At 45.5% G+C, this 7,016-nt stretch overlaps 1 protein-coding gene across 7 annotated transcripts in view; it reads right to left on the reverse strand.

The window, feature by feature from the left end:
* Positions 1 to 6,801, reverse strand: part of MPP7 (MAGUK p55 scaffold protein 7) — a 159,561-nt gene extending 152,760 nt beyond the window's left edge. For 4 of the 7 annotated variants that reach the window (XM_076331758.1, XM_076331760.1, XM_076331754.1 and 1 more), the window contains exon 1: positions 6,168 to 6,234. The gene's annotated coding sequence lies outside the window, so the exon portion shown is untranslated. Of the gene's footprint in view, positions 1 to 1,214; positions 1,291 to 6,167; positions 6,235 to 6,782 lie in introns of those variants that run through there. The other 3 variants (XM_076331755.1, XM_076331756.1, XM_076331757.1) reach the window with 3 other exon arrangements.
* Positions 6,802 to 7,016: the final 215 nt, after the last annotated feature.

Here is a 7,016-nt window from a genome sequence, read left to right on the forward strand (position 1 = left end):
TGGGCTGGTGGGAGTGAGAGCATTAGGGGAGGAGCAAGGATTTTTTGATATGACCTACAGAGTAGAGATTTCACATCCTCATTAGACTTTAGCCTCTATTCACCTTAACAAGGGAGCAACCTGCTCATTCAGAAGTTGATTTTGGTCACTTCTCCAGCACTGCTAGTCTCAAGATGATGCAGCTTCAGCATTCCCCCTTCCACACACACATTTCACAATGCAATCCTAACACAAAAGTCAGCTGTGTTCACAGTTTCCCAAATGACCCAGACCACAATGAAATAATTAACTGCTCATGAACAGCTATTCATTGAAAACCTCTATCACACTATCTGTTAAGCCATTGAAAACCTTCATTACTGTATCTGTCAAACCTCTGAGAAGAAATTTAAGACTGTTTCGTTAGATCAGTTCTCTTTTTGCAACTCTTCTGGACTGTGATAGAAAGCCTTGCCTTTTTTATCAGCTGAACTTGCAAGGTGTTTTCTAAAAACACAAAAAACCCGTCTCCATCTGCCAGCTGAAGCTTCTAATTTGGCCACATGTGATGTGTGAAATAATTATATTCTACTCTTTTTTTTTTATAATTAGCAACATCAAGTCCATTTCTTTAGATAACATTCATGGCATATTGTCTGTGGAACAGCAGCTCTGCATTTCATATCTGAAACTACATTGTTCCTTTTGGAACAGCTTCATTTGTGAAAGCCAAGCTCAGTCCACCAAACAATACATTAAGATTTTCTATGCTCTTTATATAAATGGATATGTACATTTCCAAGTTTTGAGACATAATTAGTAGCTCTGAAGCAGTTTTACTCTATGTTTAAACTTGTTATATAATTTATAGTGCAATGTGTTTTGTAGTCAGTCATCATTAACTCTTGGCTGTATTAGCAATACACTTTCCTACTTTTTCAACACTTACACCATCATATAAAATGAAATGACGTAAGAAAATTTTGTCATTCTTGACTCAAAAAACAGAGGCTGTCTTTACAAGACAAAAAAGCAGCACACAATTAAGAATACTTAGACCACATATTGGTACAACGGTGTTTCACAGCTTTATTTATTAATACTAAGCGTGATATAAAATTGTTCTTGGTCTCTCATACTAAACCACACACTGTTCAGGACCGTAAAAAGCAAACGACAACCTAGTCCAGAATCAGAAGACTGTGGACAAAAGAGTAATCATAAGCTAATCCTACCTGGATGACCGTCTTTACTTCAACAGGGACTTAAGAGATGCATTTTCTAGACTGTGAAGCTGAGAATCTATGGAGCCTGAAGGAAAAAGGAAAGGCTAATAGTAATATGACATTGGTTCTAGTCCATGTTGGAAATACAAAGTATTTTCATGTTTTTATTCTAAACATTAGGAGCATAAGTTTAAAGTAGTTAACTTCCCAACAACTTCCTCTATGATGCCTTGCAGAATTAAATAAAAGTTTCTTCTGACTTTTGTTAAGCTGGGGGGAGAGAGGATTTCAAGTTGCAAGTTTGTTCTGTCTCCACGCCTGTCCTAGACAAATTGGTCTTAAAGCAGTAATTAAGCAAAATAATGACTTCAAGATGGGTACAGGTAAGCTTTATCTACCTTATGAATATTCGTAAGACTTCACAGACATATAATCACATTTTATACGTGAACACCACACAAGTTTTGGTAAAAAACTTTACGTGTAAGCTTCCCCCATGGCACTTAATGGGTCCACATTGAAAACCCTTTAAGCACTTGTAACTTCATGCTTGCAGTAAAGACGCTCATTTCTTTGCTTCATAATAGCTAATCACTCTGCTTTGGAAAGTCAGCAATAACCTCAAAACCACTACTAGCTGTGCACACTTACATTCAGCAAATATCTTTTTCAACACTCCAACTGGCATTATGCACTGCCTACTCCTCCTACAAACTGAAAATACCCGATGTCGCCTCTTGGCAATAAACTGCAGGAGCAGAAATGGAGCAGCAGACCACAGAGCGCACGTGGGGAACAGAGCCACAGCAACCCTATTACACGTATGGCAAACACCTAACAGTCAAAACAGGGTAGAATACATCAAGATGGGCCTATTCTTCCCACGTTTGTATGCCACCATCTCTTCTGCACATTGCAAACTACAATATTCACATCTCCAATGTCATAGTTCTATAGTACAGTTTGTAGTCATAGTTTATGGATTGGTTCAATGATTAAATACTGATGACACTGAGGATGTAAACAGTAAGTTAATTTCAGGAGCTTTTGGTTGCAGGCTTATTACATCACTGACTATACTGCACATTTTTCGAGAACTAAGAAAGCTTGAATTTTTGTTCTTTAAAACTAGCAAACAACTGTCAAGGTTTATTTTTTCCTTCTATTGAAATATTCTTTTATTAAAATACGACATACTTTAAGGGGGTACTGTCTAGGCTTGATTTTAGCTTGATCTGTTATTTCATATAAGTAACATAAGAACGGCAATAGTGGGATCACATTAGCCTTCACAGCTGAATGGAAGAGTGACAAAAACCAAGATGTTGGCCACAGTAACAAGATGTGATCCCAAGAGACTAAATATACTGAAACCCATTTACATTAGCAGCTCATCTTTTCTCCAGAGCTAACAACTGGGAGATAAGGTTGATTATACCCATGATTCATAATGTAGATTGATAAACCATTTTCAGGACAAAACCTGGAGTCCTGAAAACCAGTCTGCTTAATGCCATTGCTTAAGAACACATGGAATTTGTTAGCCTTCCAAAGTGGCGGGAAAATTCAAGTTGTGTTCTTTGGTAGCTAAGCATAACGAACATAGATATTCAAGAACACCAAAGTAAAGTTTTGTGCATCTTCAAACATGCACTATTTTTGCTTTCTGCTGGTTTTCCCCTAAATGCAAGACTGCTAGCTGAAATAAAGAGCATGTCAATGTATCTCTATCATTTATCGCTGTCTTTGGAAACTCACTTGTCACAAGAACTTTACTGAATGGTAACGCTCGAAATGGTTCTGTAAAATACACAAATGCGGAGTCAGAGCTGTTCTCGGACCTGCCATACAGCCCACATGACATGGGACAGAGCTAGTGGTCTGAACTGTCAAGGGACATTAAGGATATTGCACTGTAAGTTATTTGAAGTGTATTAAGTAATGCTTGCTCCCTGTCTCTCTACTTCTGTAACACAGGGCAAGGCACTGCATTAGATAAGTACAGTATCACTTGTGATGTAAACACCCACGATCCACTGAAAGCAGGTATAAATGAATTCTGTCATATTATTATATTTCTAAGACTAAAATTAGGAAGTGACAAGTTAATATACTGCATCTTTTCCTGAATGAACAAGAAACAGTAGCAACCAGGATGAAAACTTTTCAGGAGATGGGGTCAGGAAGAATATATACACCACAGGCTGGAATTAAACTGCATTAGCACAACTACGTGGGAAGCTTTCATGACTCCTACACATAATTCACGTAGTTCTAGATGGTGAAACTTGCTTAATTCACTGCAAAAACTTTCCAAAAGATACTCTAGAAGACAACTAACAGACACTTTGCTAGCAACAAGACCGGATTTTTTTCCTGCTTTTACTTATTATCATAGCAAGTTCTACAGTGAACCTTAACGCAAAGGAACCAGTTTAGAGGGAACATGCTACTGAACTACTTTTTATAGATGCCTTCTGCTCCCTTCCATATGCTAGAGATAAATGAAAGGCTTATAGGTGCCCAGGTGCTTGCCACATAAAAAGGAGAGATTCAGTACAGGAAAGCAGAACTACAGCTGGGGTTTCAGTGAAAGGCAGCGTTGCAACATCATAAGAACAGATGGGAGTTGCAGCAGATTCCAACAACAGCATCTTCGTGAGAAGCACAGTACTCCCACAAGGCACTCAGGAAAGGACTGGAAGTTGCCACTTAGAAAACATACTTGTGACCGTTTCCTATCAGGAGTTGGGACGTCCTATAAACGTTAACAAAAATGCAAAGAAGCATCCAAAGTAATAGTACAATCATTAGCCTCCTTTCTCTGCACCTGGTATTGACCTTTATACTGTACTCTTAAAAACTTACAGCTCTGACACCTGCCTAATTTAAAATTTAAATTCCAAACTGCATGCTACTACACAGAAAACATTTTATTACAAACACAAAAATGCCATACTAGCTCAGGTTCAAGGTGCATCTAACACAGTATCCTGTCTCTAATAAGGACTGCTAGTGGATGCCTAAAGAAAAGAACAAGAGCAGAGTAAACATACAGCAACCCTTCCTTGATGTGCTCTGCCAGCTGACAGCAATCTGCAGCTCTGGGACTTCCTCTGTCTCCTTTTAAGTGTACACATGTAAATATAAACACATTCACATTAAAGTCCAAAGCTATTCTGAGTCTGAGATCATTTAAATCAACTTTTCACCATTTAGGTTACTGCTTTGCTCCTTTTCATTCTGATGAACAGGCACAGTTGAAACTGATGAGTCTTATTCATTCATTCCCTAGCTCTACGAGATTAAATCCCAAAACCTAAATTAACTGTTGCTTTAAGACAGCTTTTAGAAGCTGCACACAATCACCCATTCTGAACACAAAGAAGCCTTACGCAATCCAAACAGTGATATCTAGCAAAATCCTAATGTTAATTCTAAGTGAGATTAGAGATCTGATCATCCACATCAATTAGAGCAAACAATACTTTCAGTAAGTGAATAACCTAGTTGTAAATTAAGAAAGATCTTTCTGCAAATATGGCCAACATGTAAACATCCCTCCATAAAAGGGACCTGAAGGATGATGATAATACCTCATACCAAAATTCTAGTTACTGTATTTTAAAATGAACACCTACAAAAGATAAGTTTAACAAAAAAACATGCTGCTTAAAATGGGGCTCTTGATCTAAGTAAACTTAAAATAAGAACTCTGAACCTCATCCAAAAAAATCTAACTGTAAAAAACAAATGCTGAATTCAAGTACTGAAGATCACCACGAGGTCTAAAGATGCTGGTCACCACTGTCCAGACTATTCAGTCTTCTTCATAAGGAACAACTCCAAAAATGACTGAAAGCTATTGCCCCTGAAGTTACTCTATAGTTTATTTAGAGGAAAGGAAAGGCAAAGATGCAGTGAGCTGTTTAAGAAATCAAATCAAACCAAAGAAAAAGCTCTGGAAATGCAAAAAGGCAGTTTGTTACAGATACAGATTAAATAAAACGAAGCTAGGAATTCAGAGGTGAAAGCAGAAAAGTAGCATGCAAAGGCATCAACTGCTCTTCCAAGCTCTTACATCAAATATCATCATTTATGTTCTTCACATGCAACATGCCAAATTAGTAATGCTATTTATTGCTCAACAGAGACTAAACGTAGGCATTAACAAAATCGGTGAGGAGCTGGTTTCACAGCTGAATCAAGTTATTCTGAGCCAATTCATGAAAAAGACCTCATGGTACCGATAACCTACAAATTAAAGTTTATAGGTCTCCTGAGCCCGGCTGCGTAGTCTGATGTCACTTAATGGTTTAGTCACATCCATTACTTGCTATGAACGAGCTCCCCTCAACTCCTCCCGACAGCCCGGCAGGTTTTAAAAGCGAGGCACAGCCGAAGCACGAGCCGTGATTTAACTCACCTCCCCCCCGCCCCCTCACCCACCGGGTGGATTTCTCCGCCGGGGGGATCTCCGCTCCGGGCCTGCCCCCCGCCGGCGCGGACCGAGACCTCCCCTCACGGTACCACCGCGGCCGCGGGAGCCGCCTCAGCTCCAGGGAAACCCCCGCGCGGGCAGCGGGGCGCGGCCCCGCGGGGCTCCCCCGCCGCCCGGAGCGCCTCGCACATGCCCAGGGGGCTCACCCGGGCGGCGGCTGGCCGGTGGGGGCGGGGGCCATCTTGGAACCGGCGCCCCGCGCAGTGGGTACGGACCCCCACACACACACACCCGGGGCCGAGCCCCCACGGCCCGGCACCTGCCACATCCCCTCACACTCACCAGCCGACCCCCCCGCGGTCCCGCCGGCACAGCGCAACCCCGCCGCGCCCCTCGCAGCCCCCCGCCCCGACCGCGACCCCGGCGGAACGCGGGGCCCCCCGCCAGCTCGCGGACCCCCGCGCGCGGCACCGCCCTCGCCCCGAGGAGGCGCCTGCGCGCCGCGGGGCTGCGGCTCCTACCTGCGGCCGGGCCTCCCGAGTGGCGGTGGGCGCGCCCCAGCCTCCCTCTACCCGCGGAGCCGCACGCCCCAGCTCCCCATCGCCGCCGCCGCGCTGGGCCGGGCCGGGCGCGCCGGGCCCCTCCCACCGGGGCGGGGCTCCTCGGCGCGCGGAGCCCAACGGCCGCTCGCCAGGGCCGACCCCGGGCCCCCTCCCCCCGTACACAGACGCTCGCCAAGGAAAGGCTCGCGCTCTATTGGCTAGAGGAGGGAGGACCGCTCAAGGCGGAGCGCCGATTGGCCGCGGGGGAAGGCGGCGGCCCGCCCCGCGGAGGTCGCCTGACGCCAGGTGGCGGGGGTTCGGCGGGAGCGGGCTGCGGCCGTTCCCCCGTGGCATCTGCGGGTCCGGCGGGTCCGCGGTCGTCGCGCTGCCGGGCCCCTCGCGCGGCCGCGTGGTTGTGCCTTCTCGCAGTTCGGAGCTGGGGAATTTCGGCAGCGCGGCAAAAACGGGCTGGGGGAGTCTGTCGCGGAAGCTGAGGGGAAGGAGAGCGGCCGGTTCCCGCTGTGGTAGCTGGCCACGCAGCGCGGCAGGTGCCCCGCACCGGGGGTGCACCGTGCTGCCCCACGCATGGCTCACCTGTGGTCCGGGCTCTCCCTGGTGTGGGACCTCCTGGTGCTGTGTACGGCCAGGGGACAGCGTGTTGCTCCGCAATGCCCGGGGGACAGCAGGAGACTTCACAGATCGTGTGATCAGTATTTGGCTTTGGCCTCCTGCCTTAGAGAGCTCCGAAGCCGCACACAGAAGATAATTTTCTTAAGTTTGTAGAGGGTGCGCTCGGGAGGGAGACGGGGCGGAAAAGCAGGATGAGTA

Source organism: Aptenodytes patagonicus, chromosome 2 (genome assembly GCF_965638725.1).
Source record: "Aptenodytes patagonicus chromosome 2, bAptPat1.pri.cur, whole genome shotgun sequence".
Taxonomy (NCBI): Eukaryota; Metazoa; Chordata; class Aves; order Sphenisciformes; family Spheniscidae; genus Aptenodytes; species Aptenodytes patagonicus.